Below are 23,548 nucleotides of genomic sequence, written 5' to 3'. Positions count from 1 at the left end.
CTTCTGGACACTCAGTGTAAAATTGTGCAATTATTTCATTGTTTGGACTTGTTTTCTGTTTTTCTATATTTATGTGTACATCACAGTGAGATAAGCTCATTTGGAGATTTTCTATTTTTTTCTCTTGCCACATGATATAAACCTTAAAAAGTGAACTGAACATCTTTACAATGTTACTTCTGGACTCTCAGTGTAAAATTGTGCAATTATTTCATTGTTTGGACTTGTTTTCTGTTTTTCTATATTTATGTGTACATCACAGTGAGATAAGCTCATTTGGAGATTTTCTATTTTTTTCTCTTGCCACATGATATAAACCTTGAAAAGTGAACTTAACATCTTTACAATGTTACTTCTGGACTCTCAGTGTAAAATTGTGCAATTATTTCATTGTTTGGACTTGTTTTCTGTTTTTCTATGTTTATGTGTACATTAGAGTGAGATAAGCTCATTTGGAGATTTTCTACTTTTTTTCTCCTTCCACATGATATAAACCTTAAAAAGTGAACATAACATCTTTACAATGTTACTTCTGGACACTCAGTGTAAAATTGTGCAATTATTTCATTGTTTGGACTTGTTTTCTGTTTTTCTATGTTTATGTGTACATTAGAGTGAGATAAGCTCATTTGGAGATTTTCTATTCCTTTCTCCTGCCACATGATATAAACCTTAAAAAGTGAACTTAACATCTTTACAATGTTACTTCTGGACTCTCAGTGTAAAATTGTGCAATTATTTCATTGTTTGGACTTGTTTTCTGTTTTTCTATGTTAACTTGCGCATTGGATTGAGTTAAGCTCATTTGGAGATTTTCCATTTTTTTCTCCTGCCACATGATATAAACCTTAAAAAGTGAACATAACATCTTTACAATGTTACTTCTGGACTATCAGTGTAAAATGTAGCAATCATTTCATTGTTTGGACTTGTTTTCTGTTTTTCTATATTTATGTGTACATCACAGTGAGATAAGCTCATTTGGAGATTTTCTATTTTTTTCTCTTGCCACATGATATAAACCTTAAAAAGTGAACTTAACATCTTTACAATGTTACTTCTGGACACTCAGTGTAAAATTGTGCAATTATTTCATTGTTTGGACTTGTTTTCTGTTTTTCTATGTTTATGTGTACATTAGAGTGAGATAAGCTCATTTGGAGATTTTCTATTCCTTTCTCCTGCCACATGATATAAACCTTAAAAAGTGAACATAACATCTTTACAATGTTACTTCTGGACACTCAGTGTAAAATTGTGTAATTATTTCATTGTTTGGACTTGTTTTCTGTTTTTCTATGTTAACTTGCGCATTGGATTGAGTTAAGCTCATTTGAGATTATCAATATTTTTCTCCTGCCACATGATATAAACCTTAAAAAGTGAACATAACATCTTTACAATGTTACTTCTGGACTATCAGTGTAAAATTTAGCAATTATTTCATTGTTTGGACTTGTTTTCTGTTTTTCTATATTTATGTGTACATCACAGTGAGATAAGCTCATTTGGAGATTTTCTATTTTTTTCTCCTGCCACATGATATAAACCTTAAAAAGTGAACTTAACATCTTTACAATGTTACTTCTGGACTCTCAGTGTAAAATGTAGCAATTATTTCATTGTTTGGACTTGTTTTCTGTTTTTTATGTTTATGTGTACATTACTGTGAGATAAGCTCATTTGGACATTTTCTATTCCTTTCTCCTGCCACATGATATAAACCTTAAAAAGTGAACATAACATCTTTACAATGTTACTTCTGGACACTCAGTGTAAAATTGTGCAATTATTTCATTGTTTGGACTTGTTTTCTGTTTTTCTATGTTAACTTGCGCATTGGATTGAGTTAAGCTCATTTGGAGATTATCTATTTTTTTCTCCTGCCACATGATATAAACCTTAAAAAGTGATATAACATCTTTACAATGTTACTTCTGGACTATCAGTGTAAAATGTAGCAATTATTTCATTGTTTGGACTTGTTTTCTGTTTTTCTATATTTATGTGTACATCACAGTGAGATAAGCTCATTTGGAGATTTTCTATTTTTTTCTCTTGCCACATGATATAAACCTTAAAAAGTGATCTTAACATCTTTACAATGTTACTTCTGGACACTCAGTGTAAAATTGTGCAATTATTTCATTGTTTGGACTTGTTTTCTGTTTTTCTATGTTTATGTGTACATTAGAGTGAGATAAGCTCATTTGGAGATTTTCTATTCCTTTCTCCTGCCACATGATATAAACCTTAAAAAGTGAACATAACAGCTTTACAATGTTACTTCTGAACTATCAGTGTAAAATGTAGCAATTATTTCATTGTTTGGACTTGTTTTCTGTTTTTCTATGTTAAATTGCGCATTGGATTGAGTTAAGCTCATTTGGAGATTTTCCATTTTTTTCTCCTGCCACATGATATAAACCTTAAAAAGTGAACTTAACATCTTTACAATGTTACTTCTGGACACTCAGTGTAAAATGTAGCAATTATTTCATTGTTTGGACTTGTTTTCTGTTTTTCTATATTTATGTGTACATCACAGTGAGATAAGCTCATTTGGAGATTTTCTATTTTTTTCTCTTGCCACATGATATAAACCTTAAAAAGTGAACTGAACATCTTTACAATGTTACTTCTGGAATCTCAGTGTAAAATTGTGCAATTATTTCATTGTTTGGACTTGTTTTCTGTTTTTCTATATTTATGTGTACATCACAGTGAGATAAGCTCATTTGGAGATTTTCTATTTTTTTCTCTTGCCACATGATATAAACCTTGAAAAGTGAACTTAACATCTTTACAATGTTACTTCTGGACTCTCAGTGTAAAATTGTGCAATTATTTCATTGTTTGGACTTGTTTTCTGTTTTTCTATGTTTATGTGTACATTAGAGTGAGATAAGCTCATTTGGAGATTTTCTACTTTTTTTCTCCTTCCACATGATATAAACCTTAAAAAGTGAACATAACATCTTTACAATGTTACTTCTGGACACTCAGTGTAAAATTGTGCAATTATTTCATTGTTTGGACTTGTTTTCTGTTTTTCTATGTTTATGTGTACATTAGAGTGAGATAAGCTCATTTGGAGATTTTCTATTCCTTTCTCCTGCCACATGATATAAACCTTAAAAAGTGAACATAACAGATTTACAATGTTACTTCTGAACTATCAGTGTAAAATGTAGCAATTATTTCATTGTTTGGACTTGTTTTCTGTTTTTCTATGTTAAATTGCGCATTGGATTGAGTTAAGCTCATTTGGAGATTTTCCATTTTTTTCTCCTGCCACATGATATAAACCTTAAAAAGTGAACTTAACATCTTTACAATGTTACTTCTGGACACTCAGTGTAAAATTGTGCAATTATTTCATTGTTTGGACTTGTTTTCTGTTTTTCTATATTTATGTGTACATCACAGTGAGATAAGCTCATTTGGAGATTTTCTATTTTTTTCTCTTGCCACATGATATAAACCTTAAAAAGTGAACTGAACATCTTTACAATGTTACTTCTGGACTCTCAGTGTAAAATTGTGCAATTATTTCATTGTTTGGACTTGTTTTCTGTTTTTCTATATTTATGTGTACATCACAGTGAGATAAGCTCATTTGGAGATTTTCTATTTTTTTCTCTTGCCACATGATATAAACCTTGAAAAGTGAACTTAACATCTTTACAATGTTACTTCTGGACTCTCAGTGTAAAATTGTGCAATTATTTCATTGTTTGGACTTGTTTTCTGTTTTTCTATGTTTATGTGTACATTAGAGTGAGATAAGCTCATTTGGAGATTTTCTACTTTTTTTCTCCTTCCACATGATATAAACCTTAAAAAGTGAACATAACATCTTTACAATGTTACTTCTGGACACTCAGTGTAAAATTGTGCAATTATTTCATTGTTTGGACTTGTTTTCTGTTTTTCTATGTTTATGTGTACATTAGAGTGAGATAAGCTCATTTGGAGATTTTCTATTTTTTTCTCCTGCCACATGATATAAACCTTAAAAAGTGAACATAACAGCTTTACAATGTTACTTCTGAACTATCAGTGTAAAATGTAGCAATTATTTCATTGTTTGGACTTGTTTTCTGTTTTTCTATGTTAAATTGCGCATTGGATTGAGTTAAGCTCATTTGGAGATTTTCCATTTTTATCTCCTGCCACATGATATAAACCTTAAAAAGTGAACTTAACATCTTTACAATGTTACTTCTGGACTCTCAGTGTAAAATTGTGCAATTATTTCATTGTTTGGACTTGTTTTCTGTTTTTCTATGTTTATGTGTACATTAGAGTGAGATAAGCTCATTTGGAGATTTTCTATTCCTTTCTCCTGCCACATGATATAAACCTTAAAAAGTGAACATAACATCTTTACAATGTTACTTCTGGACACTCAGTGTAAAATTGTGTAATTATTTCATTGTTTGGACTTGTTTTCTGTTTTTCTATGTTAACTTGCGCATTGGATTGAGTTAAGCTCATTTGAGATTATCAATATTTTTCTCCTGCCACATGATATAAACCTTAAAAAGTGAACATAACATCTTTACAATGTTACTTCTGGACACTCAGTGTAAAATTGTGCAATTATTTCATTGTTTGGACTTGTTTTCTGTTTTTCTATGTTTATGTGTACATTAGAGTGAGATAAGCTCATTTGGAGATTTTCTATTTTTTTCTCCTGCCACATGATATAAACCTTAAAAAGTGAACATAACAGCTTTACAATGTTACTTCTGAACTATCAGTGTAAAATGTAGCAATTATTTCATTGTTTGGACTTGTTTTCTGTTTTTCTATGTTAACTTGCGCATTCGATTGAGTTAAGCTCATTTGGAGATTTTCCATTTTTTTCTCCTGCCACATGATATAAACCTTAAAAAGTGAACATAACAGCTTTACAATGTTACTTCTGAACTATCAGTGTAAAATGTCGCAATTATTTCATTGTTTGGACTTGTTTTCTGTTTTTCTATGTTTATGTGTACATTAGAGTGAGATAAGCTCATTTGGAGATTTTCTATTTTTTTCTCCTGCCACATGATATAAACCTTAAAAAGTGAACATAACAGCTTTACAATGTTACTTCTGGACACTCAGTTTAAAATGTTGCAATTATTTTATTGTTTGGACTTGTTTCCTGTTTTTCAACGTTTACTTGCCTATTGGAGTGAGTTAAGCTCATTTGGAGATTTTCCATTTTTTTCTAATGCCACATGATATAAACCTTAAAAAGTGAACATAACATCTTTACAATGTTACTTCTGGACACTCTGTGTAAAATGTTGCAATTATTTCATTGTTTGGACTTGTTTTCTGTTTTTCTATGTTTACTTGCGCACTGGAGTGAGTTAAGCTCATTTGGAGATTTTCCATTTTTTTCTCCTGCCACATGATATAAACTTAAAAAAATGAACATAACATCTTTACAATGTTACTTCTGGACACTCAGTGTACAATTATGCAAATATTTCATTTTTTGGAGCTGTTTACTGTTTTTCTATGTTTATGTGTACATTAGAGTGAGTTAATCTCATTTGGAGATTTTCCATTTTTTTCTCCTGCCACATGATATAAACCTTAACAAGTGAACATAACATCTTTACAATGTTACTTCTGGACACTCAGGGTAAAATGTTGCAATTATTTCATTGTTTGGACTTGTTTTCTGTTTTTCTATGTTTACTTGTGCACTGGAGTGAGTTAAGCTCATTTGGAGATTTTCCATTTTTTTCTCCTGACACATGATATAAACCTTAAAAAGTGAACATAACATCTTTACAATGTTACTTCTGGACACTCAATGTAAAATATTGCAATTATTTCATTGTTTGGACTTGTTTTCTGTTTTTCTATGTTTATGTGTTCATCAGAGTGAGTTAAGCTCATTTGGAGATTTTCCATTTTTTTTTCCTGCCACATGATATAAACCTTAAAAAGTGAACATAACATCTTTACAATGTTACTTCTGGACACTCAGTGTACAATGTTGCAATTATTTCATTGTTTGGACTTGTTTTCTGTTTTTCTATGTTTATGTGTTCATCAGAGTGAGTTAAGCTCATTTGGAGATTTTCCATTTTTTTCTCCTGCCACATGATATAAACCTTAAAAAGTGAACATAACATCTTTACAATGTTACTTCTGGACACTCAGTGTAAAATGTTGCAATTATTTCATTGTTTGGACTTGCTTTCTGTTTTTCTATGTTTACTTGCCTATTGGAGTGAGTTAAGCTCATTTGGAGATTTTCCATTTTTTTCTCCTTCCACATGATATAAACCTTAACAAGTGAACATAACATCTTTACAATGTTACTTCTGGACACTCAGTGTAAAATGTTGCAATTATTTCATTGTTTGGACTTGTTTTCTGTTTTTCTATGTTTATGTGTACATTAGAGTGAGTTAAGCTCATTTGGAGATTTTCCATTTTTTTCTCCTGCCACATGATATAAACCTTAAAAAGTGAACATAACATCTTTACAATGTTACTTCTGGACACTCAGTGTAAAATGTTGCAATTATTTCATTGTTTGGACTTGTTTTCTGTTTTTCTATGTTTACTTGCGCACTGGAGTGAGTTAAGCTCATTTGGAGATTTTCCATTTTTTTCTCCTGCCACATGATATAAACTTAAAAAAATGAACATAACATCTTTACAATGTTACTTCTGGACACTCAGTGTACAATTATGCAAATATTTCATTTTTTGGAGCTGTTTACTGTTTTTCTATGTTTATGTGTACATTAGAGTGAGTTAAGCTCATTTGGAGATTTTCCATTTTTTTCTCCTGCCACATGATATAAACCTTAACAAGTGAACATAACATCTTTACAATGTTACTTCTGGACACTCAGGGTAAAATGTTGCAATTATTTCATTGTTTGGACTTGTTTTCTGTTTTTCTATGTTTACTTGTGCACTGGAGTGAGTTAAGCTCATTTGGAGATTTTCCATTTTTTTCTCCTGCCACATGATATAAACCTTAAAAAGTGAACATAACATCTTTACAATGTTACATCTTGACAATAAATGTAAAATATTGCAATTATTTCATTGTTTGGACTTGTTTTCTGTTTTTCTATGTTTATCTGTACATTAGAGTGAGTTAAGCTCATTTGGAGATTTTCCATTTTTTTCTCCTGCCACATGATATAAACCTTAAAAAGTGAACATAACATCTTTACAATGTTACTTCTGGACACTCAGTGTAAAATGTTGCAATTATTTCATTGTTTGGACTTGTTTTCTGTTTTTCTATGTTTACTTGCCTATTGGAGTGAGTTAAGCTCATTTGGAGATTTTCCATTTTTTTCTCCTGCCACATGATATAAACTTAAAAAAATGAGCATAACATCTTTACAATGTTACTTCTGGACACTCAGTGTAACATGATGCAAATATTTCATTGTTTGGACTTGTTTTCTGTTTTTCTATGTTTACTTGCCTATTGGAGTGAGTTAAGCTCATTTGGAGATTTTCCATTTTTTTCTCCTGCCACATGATATAAACCTTAAAAAGTGAACATAACATCTTTACAATGTTACTTCTGGACACTCAGTGTAAAATGTTGCAATTATTTCATTGTTTGGACTTGTTTTCTGTTTTTCTATGTTTACTTGCGCACTGGAGTGAGTTAAGCTCATTTGGAGATTTTCCATTTTTTTCTCCTGCCACATGATATAAACTTAAAAAAATGAACATAACATCTTTACAATGTTACTTCTGGACACTCAGTGTACAATTATGCAAATATTTCATTTTTTGGAGCTGTTTACTGTTTTTCTATGTTTATGTGTACATTAGAGTGAGTTAAGCTCATTTGGAGATTTTCCATTTTTTTCTCCTGCCACATGATATAAACCTTAACAAGTGAACATAACATCTTTACAATGTTACTTCTGGACACTCAGGGTAAAATGTTGCAATTATTTCATTGTTTGGACTTGTTTTCTGTTTTTCTATGTTTACTTGTGCACTGGAGTGAGTTAAGCTCATTTGGAGATTTTCCATTTTTTTCTCCTGCCACATGATATAAACCTTAAAAAGTGAACATAACATCTTTACAATGTTACCTCTTGACAATAAATGTAAAATATTGCAATTATTTCATTGTTTGGACTTGTTTTCTGTTTTTCTATGTTTATCTGTACATTAGAGTGAGTTAAGCTCATTTGGAGATTTTCCATTTTTTTCTCCTGCCACATGATATAAACCTTAAAAAGTGAACATAACATCTTTACAATGTTACTTCTGGACACTCAGTTTAAAATGTTGCAATTATTTTATTGTTTGGACTTGTTTCCTGTTTTTCAACGTTTACTTGCCTATTGGAGTGAGTTAAGCTCATTTGGAGATTTTCCATTTTTTTCTCCTGCCACATGTTATAAACCTTAAAAAAACATAACATCTTTACAATGTTACTTCTGGACACTCTGTGTAAAATGTTGCAATTATTTCATTGTTTGGACTTGTTTTCTGTTTTTCTATGTTTACTTGCCTATTGGAGTGAGTTAAGCTCATTTGGAGATTTTCCATTTTTTTCTCCTGCCACATGATATAAACCTTAAAAAGTGAACATAACATCTTTACAATGTTACTTCTGGACACTCTGTGTAAAATTATGCAATTATTTCATTGTTTGGACTTGTTTTCTGTTTTTCTATGTTTACTTGCGCACTGGAGTGAGTTAAGCTCATTTGGAGATTTTCCATTTTTTTCTCCTGCCACATGATATAAACTTAAAAAAATGAACATAACATCTTTACAATGTTACTTCTGGACACTCAGTGTACAATTATGCAAATATTTAATTTTTTGGAGCTGTTTACTGTTTTTCTATGTTTATGTGTACATTAGAGTGAGTTAATCTCATTTGGAGATTTTCCATTTTTTTCTCCTGCCACATGATATAAACCTTAACAAGTGAACATAACATCTTTACAATGTTACTTCTGGACACTCAGGGTAAAATGTTGCAATTATTTCATTGTTTGGACTTGTTTTCTGTTTTTCTATGTTTACTTGTGCACTGGAGTGAGTTAAGCTCATTTGGAGATTTTCCATTTTTTTCTCCTGCCACATGATATAAACCTTAAAAAGTGAACATAACATCTTTACAATGTTACTTCTGGACACTCAGTGTAAAATGTTGCAATTATTTCATTGTTTGGACTTGTTTTCTGTTTTTCTATGTTTATGTGTTCATCAGAGTGAGTTAAGCTCATTTGGAGATTTTCCATTTTTTTTCTCCTGCCACATGATATAAACCATAAAAAGTGAACATAACATCTTTACAATGTTACTTCTGGACACTCAGTGTAAAATGTTGCAATTATTTCATTGTTTGGACTTGTTTTCTGTTTTTCTATGTTTATGTGTACATTAGAGTGAGTTAAGCTCATTTGGAGATTTTCCATTTTTTTCTCCTGCCACATGATATAAACCTTAAAAAAGTGAACATAACATCTTTACAATGTTACTTCTGGACACTCAGTGTAAAATGTTGCAATTATTTCATTGTTTGGACTTGCTTTCTGTTTTTCTATGTTTACTTGCCTATTGGAGTGAGTTAAGCTCATTTGGAGATTTTCCATTTTTTTCTCCTTCCACATGATATAAACCTTAACAAGTGAACATAACATCTTTACAATGTTACTTCTGGACACTCAGTGTAAAATGTTGCAATTATTTCATTGTTTGGACTTGTTTTCTGTTTTTCTATGTTTATGTGTACATTAGAGTGAGTTAAGCTCATTTGGAGATTTTCCATTTTTTTCTCCTGCCACATGATATAAACCTAAAAAGTGAACATAACATCTTTACAATGTTACTTCTGGACACTCAGTGTAAAATGTTGCAATTATTTCATTGTTTGGACTTGTTTTCTGTTTTTCTATGTTTACTTGCCTATTGGAGTGAGATAAGCTCATTTGGAGATTTTCCATTTTTTTCTCCTGCCACATGATATAAACCTTAAAAAGTGAACATAACATCTTTACAATGTTACTTCTGGACACTCAGTGTCAAATGTTGCAATTATGTCATTGTTTGGACTTGTTTTCTGTTTTTCTATGTCTACTTGCGCACTGGAGTGAGTTAAGCTCATTTGGAGATTTTCCATTTTTTTCTCCTGCCACATGATATAAACTTAAAAAAATGAACATAACATCTTTACAATGTTACTTCTGGACACTCAGTGTACAATTATGCAAATATTTCATTTTTTGGAGCTGTTTACTGTTTTTCTATGTTTATGTGTACATTAGAGTGAGTTAAGCTCATTTGGAGATTTTCCATTTTTTTCTCCTGCCACATGATATAAACCTTAACAAGTGAACATAACATCTTTACAATGTTACTTCTGGACACTCAGGGTAAAATGTTGCAATTATTTCATTGTTTGGACTTGTTTTCTGTTTTTCTATGTTTACTTGTGCACTGGAGTGAGTTAAGCTCATTTGGAGATTTTCCATTTTTTTCTCCTGCCACATGATATAAACCTTAAAAAGTGAACATAACATCTTTACAATGTTACCTCTTGACAATAAATGTAAAATATTGCAATTATTTCATTGTTTGGACTTGTTTTCTGTTTTTCTATGTTTATGTGTTCATCAGAGTGAGTTAAGCTCATTTGGAGATTTTCCATTTTTTTTTCCTGCCACATGATATAAACCTAAAAAGTGAACATAACATCTTTACAATGTTACTTCTGGACACTCAGTTTAAAATGTTGCAATTATTTTATTGTTTGGACTTGTTTCCTGTTTTTCAACGTTTACTTGCCTATTGGAGTGAGTTAAGCTCATTTGGAGATTTTCCATTTTTTTCTCCTGCCACATGTTATAAACCTTAAAAAAACATAACATCTTTACAATGTTACTTCTGGACACTCTGTGTAAAATGTTGCAATTATTTCATTGTTTGGACTTGTTTTCTGTTTTTCTATGTTTACTTGCCTATTGGAGTGAGTTAAGCTCATTTGGAGATTTTCCATTTTTTCTCCTGCCACATGATATAAACCTTAAAAAGTGAACATAACATCTTTACAATGTTACTTCTGGACACTCAGTGTAAAATGTTGCAATTTTTTCGTTGTTTGGACTTGTTTTCTGTTTTTCTATGTTTATGTGTTCATCAGAGTGAGTTAAGCTCATTTGGAGATTTTCCATTTTTTTCTGCTGCCACATAATATAAACCTTAAAAAGTGAACATAACATCTTTACAATGTTACTTCTGGACACTCAGTGTAAAATTTTGCAATTATTTCATTGTTTGGACTTGTTTTCTGTTTTTCTATGTTTACTTGCCGATTGGAGTGAGTTAAGCTCATTTGGAGATTTTCCATTTTTTTCTAATGCCACATGATATAAACCTTAAAAAGTGAACATAACATCTTTACAATGTTACTTCTGGACACTCTGTGTAAAATGTTGCAATTATTTCATTGTTTGGACTTGTTTTCTGTTTTTCTATGTTTACCTGCCTATTGGAGTGAGTTAAGCTCATTTGGAGATTTTCCATTTTTTTCTCCTGCCACATGATATAAACCTTAAAAAGTGAACATAACATCTTTACAATGTTACTTCTGGACACTCTGTGTAAAATGTTGCAATTATTTTATTGTTTGGACTTGTTTCCTGTTTTTCAACGTTTACTTGCCTATTGGAGTGAGTTAAGCTCATTTGGAGATTTTCCATTTTTTTCTAATGCCACATGATATAAACCTTAAAAAGTGAACATAACATCTTTACAATGTTACTTCTGGACACTCTGTGTAAAATGTTGCAATTATTTCATTGTTTGGACTTGTTTTCTGTTTTTCTATGTTTATGTGTTCATCAGAGTGAGTTAAGCTCATTTGGAGATTTTCCATTTTTTTTTCCTGCCACATGATATAAACCTAAAAAGTGAACATAACATCTTTACAATGTTACTTCTGGACACTCAGTTTAAAATGTTGCAATTATTTTATTGTTTGGACTTGTTTCCTGTTTTTCAACGTTTACTTGCCTATTGGAGTGAGTTAAGCTCATTTGGAGATTTTCCATTTTTTTCTCCTGCCACATGTTATAAACCTTAAAAAAACATAACATCTTTACAATGTTACTTCTGGACACTCTGTGTAAAATGTTGCAATTATTTCATTGTTTGGACTTGTTTTCTGTTTTTCTATGTTTACTTGCCTATTGGAGTGAGTAAAGCTCATTTGGAGATTTTCCATTTTTTTCTCCTGCCACATGATATAAACCTTAAAAAGTGAACATAACATCTTTACAATGTTACTTCTGGACACTCAGTGTAAAATGTTGCAATTTTTTCGTTGTTTGGACTTGTTTTCTGTTTTTCTATGTTTATGTGTTCATCAGAGTGAGTTAAGCTCATTTGGAGATTTTCCATTTTTTTCTGCTGCCACATAATATAAACCTTAAAAAGTGAACATAACATCTTTACAATGTTACTTCTGGACACTCAGTGTAAAATGTTGCAATTTTTTCGTTGTTTGGACTTGTTTTCTGTTTTTCTATGTTTATGTGTTCATCAGAGTGAGTTAAGCTCATTTGGAGATTTTCCATTTTTTTCTGCTGCCACATAATATAAACCTTAAAAAGTGAACATAACATCTTTACAATGTTACTTCTGGACACTCAGTGTAAAATGTTGCAATTATTTCATTGTTTGGACTTGTTTTCTGTTTTTCTATGTTTACTTGCCTATTGGAGTGAGATAAGCTCATTTGGAGATTTTCCAGTTTTTTTCTCCTGCCACATGATATAAACCTTAAAAAGTGAACATAACATCTTTACAATGTTACTTCTGGACACTCAGTGTAAAATGTAGCAATTATTTCATTGTTTGGACTTGTTTTCTGTTTTTCTATGTTTATGTGTACATTAGAGTGAGTTAAGCTCATTTGGAGATTTTCCATTTTTTTCTCCTGCCACATGATATAAACCTTAAAAAGTGAACATAACATCTTTACAATGTTACTTCTGGACACTCAGTGTAAAATTTTACAATTTTTTCATTGTTTGGACTTGTTTTCTGTTTTTCTATGTTAAAGTGCGCATTAGAGTGAGTTAAGCTCATTTGGAGATTTTCCCTTTTTTTCTCCTGCCACATGATATAAACCTTAAAAAGTGAACATAACATCTTTACAATGTTACTTGTGGACACTCAGTGTAAAATGTGGCAATTATTTCATTGTTTGGACTTGTTTTCTGTTTTTCTATGTTTATGTGTACATTAGAGTGAGTTAAGCTCATTTGGAGATTTTCCATTTTTTTCTCCTGCCACATGATATAAACTTAAAAAAATGAACATAACATCTTTACAATTTTACTTCTGGACACTCAGTGTACAATTATGCAAATATTTCATTTTTTGGAGCTGTTTACTGTTTTTCTATGTTTATGTGTACATTAGAGTGAGTTAAGCTCATTTGGAGATTTTCCATTTTTTTCTCCTGCCACATGATATAAACCTTAACAAGTGAACATAACATCTTTACAATGTTACTTCTGGACACTCAGGGTAAAATGTTGCAATTATTTCATTGTTTGGACTTGTTTTCTGTTTTTCTATGTTTACTTGTGCACTGGAGTGAGTTAATCTCATTTGGAGATTTTCCATTTTTTTCTCCTGCCACATGATATAAACCTTAAAAAGTGAACATAACATCTTTACAATGTTACCTCTTGACACTAAATGTAAAATATTGCAATTATTTCATTGTTTGGACTTGTTTTCTGTTTTTCTATGTTTATGTGTTCATCAGAGTGAGTTAAGCTCATTTGGAGATTTTCCATTTTTTTTTCCTGCCACATGATATAAACCTAAAAAGTGAACATAACATCTTTACAATGTTACTTCTGGACACTCAGTTTAAAATGTTGCAATTATTTTATTGTTTGGACTTGTTTCCTGTTTTTCAACGTTTACTTGCCTATTGGAGTGAGTTAAGCTCATTTGGAGATTTTCCATTTTTTTCTCCTGCCACATGATATAAACCTTAAAAAGTGAACATAACATCTTTACAATGTTACTTCTGGACACTCAGTGTAAAATGTTGCAATTATTTCATTGTTAGGACTTGTTTTCTGTTTTTCTATGTTTACTTGCGCACTGGAGTGAGTTAAGCTCATTTGGAGATTTTCCATTTTTTTCTCCTGCCACATGATATAAACTTAAAAAAATGAACATAACATCTTAACAATGTTACTTCTGGACACTCAGTGTAAAATGTTGCAATTATTTCATTGTTTGGACTTGTTTTCTGTTTTTCTATGTTTATGTGTTCATCAGAGTGAGTTAAGCTCATTTGGAGATTTTCCATTTTTTTCTCCTGCCACATGATATAAACCTTAAAAAGTGAACATAACATCTTTACAATGTTACTTCTGGACACTCAGTGTAAAATTTTGCAATTATTTCATTGTTTGGACTTGTTTTCTGTTTTTCTATGTTTACTTGCCTATTGGAGTGAGTTAAGCTCATTTGGAGATTTTCCATTTTTTTCTCCTGCCACATGATATAAACCTTAAAAAGTGAACATAACATCTTTACAATGTTACTTCTGGACACTCAGTGTAAAATGTTGCAATTTTTTCGTTGTTTGGACTTGTTTTCTGTTTTTCTATGTTTATGTGTTCATCAAAGTGAGCTAAGCTCATTTGGAGATTTTCCATTTTTTTCTCCTGCCACATAATATAAACCTTAAAAAGTGAACATAACATCTTTACAATGTTACTTCTGGACACTCAGTGTAAAATGTTGCAATTTTTTCGTTGTTTGGACTTGTTTTCTGTTTTTCTATGTTTATGTGTTCATCAGAGTGAGTTAAGCTCATTTGGAGATTTTCAATTTTTTTCTGCTGCCACATAATATAAACCTTAAAAAGTGAACATAACATCTTTACAATGTTACTTCTGGACACTCAGTGTAAAATGTTGCAATTATTTCATTGTTTGGACTTGTTTTCTGTTTTTCTATGTTTACTTGCCTATTGGAGTGAGTTAAGCTCATTTGGAGATTTTCCATTTTTTTCTCCTGCCACATGATATAAACCTTAAAAAGTGAACATAACATCTTTACAATGTTACTTCTGGACACTCTGTGTAAAATGTTGCAATTATTTCATTGTTTGGACTTGTTTTCTGTTTTTCTATGTTTACTTGCCTATTGGAGTGAGATAAGCTCATTTGGAGATTTTCCATTTTTTTCTCCTGCCACATGATATAAACCTTAAAAAGTGAACATAACATCTTTACAATGTTACCTCTTGACACTAAATGTAAAATATTGCAATTATTTCATTGTTTGGACTTGTTTTCTGTTTTTCTATGTTTACTTGCCTATTGGAGTGAGATAAGCTCATTTGGAGATTTTCCATTTTTTTCTCCTGCCACATGATATAAACCTTAAAAAGTGAACATAACATCTTTACAATGTTACTTCTGGACACTCAGTGTAAAATGTTGCAATTATTTCATTGTTTGGACTTGTTTTCTGTTTTTCTATGTTTACTTGCGCACTGGAGTGAGTTAAGCTCATTGGGGATTTTCCATTTTTTTCTCCTGCCACATGATATAAACTTAAAAAAATGAACATAACATCTTTACAATGTTACTTCTGGACACTCAGTGTACAATTATGCAAATATTTCATTTTTTGGAGCTGTTTACTGTTTTTCTATGTTTATGTGTACATTAGAGTGAGTTAAGCTCATTTGGAGATTTTCCATTTTTTTCTCCTGCCACATGATATAAACCTTAACAAGTGAACATAACATCTTTACAATGTTACTTCTGGACACTCAGGGTAAAATGTTGCAATTATTTCATTGTTTGGACTTGTTTTCTGTTTTTCTATGTTTACTTGCCTATTGGAGTGAGTTAAGCTCATTTGGAGATTTTCCATTTTTTTCTCCTGCCACATAATATAAACCTTAAAAAGTGAACATAACATCTTTACAATGTTACTTCTGGACACTCAGTGTAAAATGTTGCAATTTTTTCGTTGTTTGGACTTGTTTTCTGTTTTTCTATGTTTATGTGTTCATCAGAGTGAGTTAAGCTCATTTGGAGATTTTCCATTTTTTTCTGCTGCCACATAATATAAACCTTAAAAAGTGAACATAACATCTTTACAATGTTACTTCTGGACACTCAGTGTAAAATGTTGCAATTATTTCATTGTTTGGACTTGTTTTCTGTTTTTCTATGTTTACTTGCCTATTGGAGTGAGTTAAGCTCATTTGGAGATTTTCCATTTTTTTCTCCTGCCACATGATATAAACCTTAAAAAGTGAACATAACATCTTTACAATGTTACTTCTGGACACTCTGTGTAAAATGTTGCAATTATTTCATTGTTTGGACTTGTTTTCTGTTTTTCTATGTTTACTTGCCTATTGGAGTGAGATAAGCTCATTTGGAGATTTTCCATTTTTTTCTCCTGCCACATGATATAAACCTTAAAAAGTGAACATAACATCTTTACAATGTTACTTCTGGACACTCAGTGTAAAATGTTGCAATTATTTCATTGTTTGGACTTGTTTTCTGTTTTTCTATGTTTACTTGCGCACTGGAGTGAGTTAAGCTCATTTGGAGATTTTCCATTTTTTTCTCCTGCCACATGATATAAACTTAAAAAAATGAACATAACATCTTTACAATGTTACTTCTGGACACTCAGTGTACAATTATGCAAATATTTCATTTTTTGGAGCTGATTACTGTTTTTCTATGTTTATGTGTACATTAGAGTGAGTTAAGCTCATTTGGAGATTTTCCATTTTTTTCTCCTGCCACATGATATAAACCTTAACAAGTGAACATAACATCTTTACAATGTTACTTCTGGACACTCAGGGTAAAATGTTGCAATTATTTCATTGTTTGGACTTGTTTTCTGTTTTTCTATGTTTACTTGTGCACTGGAGTGAGTTAAGCTCATTTGGAGATTTTCCATTTTTTTCTCCTGCCACATGATATAAACCTTAAAAAGTGAACATAACATCTTTACAATGTTACCTCTTGACACTAAATGTAAAATATTGCAATTATTTCATTGTTTGGACTTGTTTTCTGTTTTTCTATGTTTATGTGTTCATCAGAGTGAGTTAAGCTCATTTGGAGATTTTCCATTTTTTTTTCCTGCCACATGATATAAACCTAAAAAGTGAACATAACATCTTTACAATGTTACTTCTGGACACTCAGTTTAAAATGTTGCAATTATTTTATTGTTTGGACTTGTTTCCTGTTTTTCAACGTTTACTTGCCTATTGGAGTGAGTTAAGCTCATTTGGAGATTTTCCATTTTTTTCTCCTGCCACATGATATAAACCTTAAAAAGTGAACATAACATCTTTACAATGTTACTTCTGGACACTCAGTGTAAAATGTTGCAATTATTTCATTGTTTGGACTTGTTTTCTGTTTTTCTATGTTTACTTGCGCACTGGAGTGAGTTAAGCTCATTTGGAGATTTTCCATTTTTTTCTCCTGCCACATGATATAAACTTAAAAAAATGAACTTAACATCTTTACAATGTTACTTCTGGACACTCAGTGTAAAATGTTGCAATTATTTCATTGTTTGGACTTGTTTTCTGTTTTTCTATGTTTATGTGTTCATCAGAGTGAGTTAAGCTCATTTGGAGATTTTCCATTTTTTTCTCCTGCCACATGATATAAACCTTAAAAAGTGAACATAACATCTTTACAATGTTACTTCTGGACACTCAGTGTAAAATTTTGCAATTATTTCATTGTTTGGACTTGTTTTCTGTTTTTCTATGTTTACTTGCCTATTGGAGTGAGTTAAGCTCATTTGGAGATATTCTATTTTTTTCTCCTGCCACATGATATAAACCTTAAAAAGTGAACATAACATCGTCACAATGTTACTTCTGGACACTCAGTGTAAAATGTTGCAATTATTTCATTGTTTGGACTTGTTTTCTGTGTTTCTATGTTTATGTGTACATTAGAGTGAGATAAGCTCATTTGGAGATTTTCCTTTTTTTCTCCTGCCACATGATATAAACCTTAAAAAGTGAACATAACATCTTTACAATGTTACTTCTGGACACTCAGTGTAAAATGTTGCAATTATTTCATTGTTTGGACTTGTTTTCTGTTTTTCTATGTTTATGTGTACATTAGAGTGAGTTAAGCTCATTTGGAGATTTTCCCTTTTTTTCTCCTGCCACATGATATAAACCTTAAAAAGTGAACATAACATCTTTACAATGTTACTTCTGGACACTCAGTGTAAAATGTTGCAATTATTTCATTGTTTGGACTTGTTTTCTGTTTTTCTATGTTTATGTGTACATTAGAGTGAGATAAGCTCATTTGGAGATTTTCCCTTTTTTTCTCCTGCCACATGATATAAACCTTAAAAAGTGAACATAACATCTTTACAATGTTACTTCTGGACACTCAGTGTAAAATGTTGCAATTATTTCATTGTTTGGACTTGTTTTCTGTTTTTCTATGTTTATGTGTACATTAGAGTGAGATAAGCTCATTTGGAGATTTTCCATTTTTTTCTCCTGCCACATGATATAAACCTTAAAAAGTGAACATAACATCTTTACAATGTTACTTCTGGACACTCAGTGTCAAATTTTACAATTTTTTCATTGTTTGGACTTGTTTTCTGTTTTTCTATGTTAAAGTTCGCATTGGAGTGAGTTAAGCTCATTTGGAGATTTTCCATTTTTTTCTCCTGCCACATGATATAAACCTTAAAAAGTGAACATAACATCTTTACATTGTTACTTCTGGACACTCAGTGTCAAATTTTACAATTTTTTCATTGTTTGGACTTGTTTTCTGTTTTTCTATGTTAAAGTGCGCATTGGAGTGAGTTAAGCTCATTTGGAGATTTTCCCTTTTTTTCTCCTGCCACATGATATAAACCTTAAAAAGTGAACATAACATCTTTACAATGTTACTTGTGGACACTCAGTGTAAAATGTTGCAATTATTTCATTGTTTGGACTTGTTTTCTGTTTTTCTATGTTTATGTGTACATTAGAGTGAGATAAGCTCATTTGGAGATTTTCCCTTTTTTTCTCCTGCCACATGATATAAACCTTAAAAAGTGAACATAACATCTTTACAATGTTACTTCTGGACACTCAGTGTAAAATGTTGCAATTATTTCATTGTTTGGACTTGTTTTCTGTTTTTCTATGTTTATGTGTACATTAGAGTGAGATAAGCTCATTTGGAGATTTTCCCTTTTTTTCTCCTGCCACATGATATAAACCCTAAAAAGTGAACATACCATCTTTACAATGTTACTTCTGGACACTCAGTGTAAAATGTTGCAATTATTTCATTGTTTGGACTTGTTTTCTGTTTTTCTATGTTTATGTGTACATTAGAGTGAGATAAGCTCATTTGGAGATTTTCCATTTTTTTCTCCTGCCACATGATATAAACCTTAAAAAGTGAACATAACATCTTTACAATGTTACTTCTGGACACTCAGTGTAAAATTTTACAATTTTTTCATTGTTAGGACTTGTTTTCTGTTTTTCTATGTTAAAGTGCGCATTAGAGTGAGTTAAGCTCATTTGGAGATTTTCCCTTTTTTTCTCCTGCCACATGATATAAACCTTAAAAAGTGAACATAACATCTTTACAATGTTACTTCTGGACACTCAGTGTAAAATGTTGCAATTATTTCATTGTTTGGACTTGTTTTCTGTTTTTCTATGTTTATGTGTTCATCAGAGTGAGTTAAGCTCATTTGGAGATTTTCCATTTTTTTCTCCTGCCACATGATATAAACCTAAAAAGTGAACATAACATCTTTACAATGTTACTTCTGGACACTCAGTTTAAAATGTTGCAATTATTTTATTGTTTGGACTTGTTTCCTGTTTTTCAACGTTTACTTGCCTATTGGAGTGAGTTAAGCTCATTTGGAGATTTTCCATTTTTTTCTCCTGCCACATGATATAAACCTTAAAAAGTGAACATAACATCTTTACAATGTTACTTCTGGACACTCTGTGTAAAATGTTGCAATTATTTCATTGTTTGGACTTGTTTTCTGTTTTTCTATGTTTACTTGCGCACTGGAGTGAGTTAAGCTCATTTGGAGATTTTCCATTTTTTTCTCCTGCCACATGATATAAACTTAAAAAAATGAACATAACATCTTTACAATGTTACTTCTGGACACTCAGTGTACAATTATGCAAATATTTCATTTTTTGGAGCTGTTTACTGTTTTTCTATATTTATGTGTACATTAGAGTGAGTTAAGCTCATTTGGAGATTTTCCATTTTTTTCTCCTACCACATGATATAAACCTTAACAAGTGAACATAACATCTTTACAATGTTACTTCTGGACACTCAGGGTAAAATGTTGCAATTATTTCATTGTTTGGACTTGTTTTCTGTTTTTCTATGTTTACTTGTGCACTGGAGTGAGTTAAGCTCATTTGGAGATTTTCCATTTTTTTCTCCTGCCACATGATATAAACCTTAAAAAGTGAACATAACATCTTTACAATGTTACCTCTTGACACTAAATGTAAAATATTGCAATTATTTCATTGTTTGGACTTGTTTTCTGTTTTTCTATGTTTATGTGTTCATCAGAGTGAGTTAAGCTCATTTGGAGATTTTCCATTTTTTTCTCCTGCCACATGATATAAACCTTAAAAAGTGAACATAACATCTTTACAATGTTACTTCTGGACACTCAGTGTAAAATGTTGCAATTATTTCATTGTTTGGACTTGTTTTCTGTTTTTCTATGTTTATGTGTACATTAGAGTGAGTTAAGCTCATTTGGAGATTTTCCATTTTTTTCTCCTGCCACATGATATATACCTTAAAAAAGTGAACATAACATCTTTACAATGTTACTTCTGGACACTCAGTGTAAAATGTTGCAATTATTTCATTGTTTGGACTTGCTTTCTGTTTTTCTATGTTTACTTGCGCACTGGAGTGAGTTAAGCTCATTTGGAGATTTTCCATTTTTTTCTCCTTCCACATGATATAAACCTTAACAAGTGAACATAACATCTTTACAATGTTACTTCTGGACACTCAGTGTAAAATGTTGCAATTATTTCATTGTTTGGACTTGTTTTCTGTTTTTCTATGTTTATGTGTTCATCAGAGTGAGTTAAGCTCATTTGGAGATTTTCCATTTTTTTCTCCTGCCACATGATATAAACCTTAAAAAGTGAACATAGCATCTTTACAATGTTACTTCTGGACACTCAGTGTAAAATGTTGCAATTATTTCATTGTTTGGACTTGTTTTCTGTTTTTCTATGTTTACTTGCGCACTGGAGTGAGTTAAGCTCATTTGGAGATTTTCCATTTTTTTCTCCTGCCACATGATATAAACTTAAAAAAATGAACATAACATCTTTACAATGTTACTTCTGGACACTCAGTGTACAATTATGCAAATATTTCATTTTTTGGAGCTGTTTACTGTTTTTCTATGTTTATGTGTACATTAGAGTGAGTTAAGCTCATTTGGAGATTTTCCATTTTTTTCTCCTGCCACATGATATAAACCTTAACAAGTGAACATAACATCTTTACAATGTTACTTCTGGACACTCAGGGTAAAATGTTGCAATTATTTCATTGTTTGGACTTGTTTTCTGTTTTTCTATGTTTACTTGTGCACTGGAGTGAGTTAAGCTCATTTGGAGATTTTCCATTTTTTTCTCCTGCCACATGATATAAACCTTAAAAAGTGAACATAACATCTTTACAATGTTACCTCTTGACACTAAATGTAAAATATTGCAATTATTTCATTGTTTGGACTTGTATTCTGTTTTTCTATGTTTATGTGTTCATCAGAGTGAGTTAAGCTCATTTGGAGATTTTCCATTTTTTTTTCCTGCCACATGATATAAACCTTAAAAAGTGAACATAACATCTTTACAATGTTACTTCTGGACACTCAGTGTAAAATGTTGCAATTATTTCATTGTTTGGACTTGTTTTCTGTTTTTCTATGTTTATGTGTACATTAGAGTGAGTTAAGCTCATTTGGAGATTTTCCATTTTTTTTCTCCTGCCACATGATATAAACCTTAAAAAAGTGAACATAACATCTTTACAATGTTACTTCTGGACACTCAGTGTAAAATGTTGCAATTATTTCATTGTTTGGACTTGCTTTCTGTTTTTCTATGTTTACTTGCCTATTGGAGTGAGTTAAGCTCATTTGGAGATTTTCCATTTTTTTCTCCTTCCACATGATATAAACCTTAACAAGTGAACATAACATCTTTACAATGTTACTTCTGGACACTCAGTGTAAAATGTTGCAATTATTTCATTGTTTGGACTTGTTTTCTGTTTTTCTATGTTTATGTGTTCATCAGAGTGAGTTAAGCTCATTTGGAGATTTTCCATTTTTTTCTCCTGCCACATGATATAAACCTTAACAAGTGAACATAACATCTTTACAATGTTACTTCTGGACACTCAGGGTAAAATGTTGCAATTATTTCATTGTTTGGACTTGTTTTCTGTTTTTCTATGTTTACTTGTGCACTGGAGTGAGTTAAGCTCATTTGGAGATTTTCCATTTTTTTCTCCTGCCACATGATATAAACCTTAAAAAGTGAACATAACATCTTTACAATGTTACCTCTTGACACTAAATGTAAAATATTGCAATTATTTCATTGTTTGGACTTGTTTTCTGTTTTTCTATGTTTATGTGTTCATCAGAGTGAGTTAAGCTCATTTGGAGATTTTCCATTTTTTTTTCCTGCCACATGATATAAACCTTAAAAAGTGAACATAACATCTTTACAATGTTACTTCTGGACACTCAGTGTACAATGTTGCAATTATTTCATTGTTTGGACTTGTTTTCTGTTTTTCTATGTTTATGTGTTCATCAGAGTGAGTTAAGCTCATTTGGAGATTTTCCATTTTGTTCTCCTGCCACATGATATAAACCTTAAAAAGTGAACATAACATCTTTACAATGTTACTTCTGGACACTCAGTGTAAAATTTTGCAATTATTTCATTGTTTGGACTTGTTTTCTGTTTTTCTATGTTTACTTGCCTATTGGAGTGAGTTAAGCTCATTTGGAGATATTCTATTTTTTTCTCCTGCCACATGATATAAACCTTAAAAAGTGAACATAACATCGTCACAATGTTACTTCTGGACACTCAGTGTAAAATGTTGCAATTATTTCATTGTTTGGACTTGTTTTCTGTGTTTCTATGTTTATGTGTACATTAGAGTGAGATAAGCTCATTTGGAGATTTTCCTTTTTTTCTCCTGCCACATGATATAAACCTTAAAAAGTGAACATAACATCTTTACAATGTTACTTCTGGACACTCAGTGTAAAATGTTGCAATTATTTCATTGTTTGGACTTGTTTTCTGTTTTTCTATGTTTATGTGTACATTAGAGTGAGATAAGCTCATTTGGAGATTTTCCCTTTTTTTCTCCTGCCACATGATATAAACCTTAAAAAGTGA

This window comes from Microchirus variegatus (genome assembly GCF_963457635.1).
Source record: "Microchirus variegatus genome assembly, chromosome: 13".
NCBI classification, from domain to species: Eukaryota; Metazoa; Chordata; class Actinopteri; order Pleuronectiformes; family Soleidae; genus Microchirus; species Microchirus variegatus.
This window is presented reverse-complemented; position numbering follows the sequence as displayed.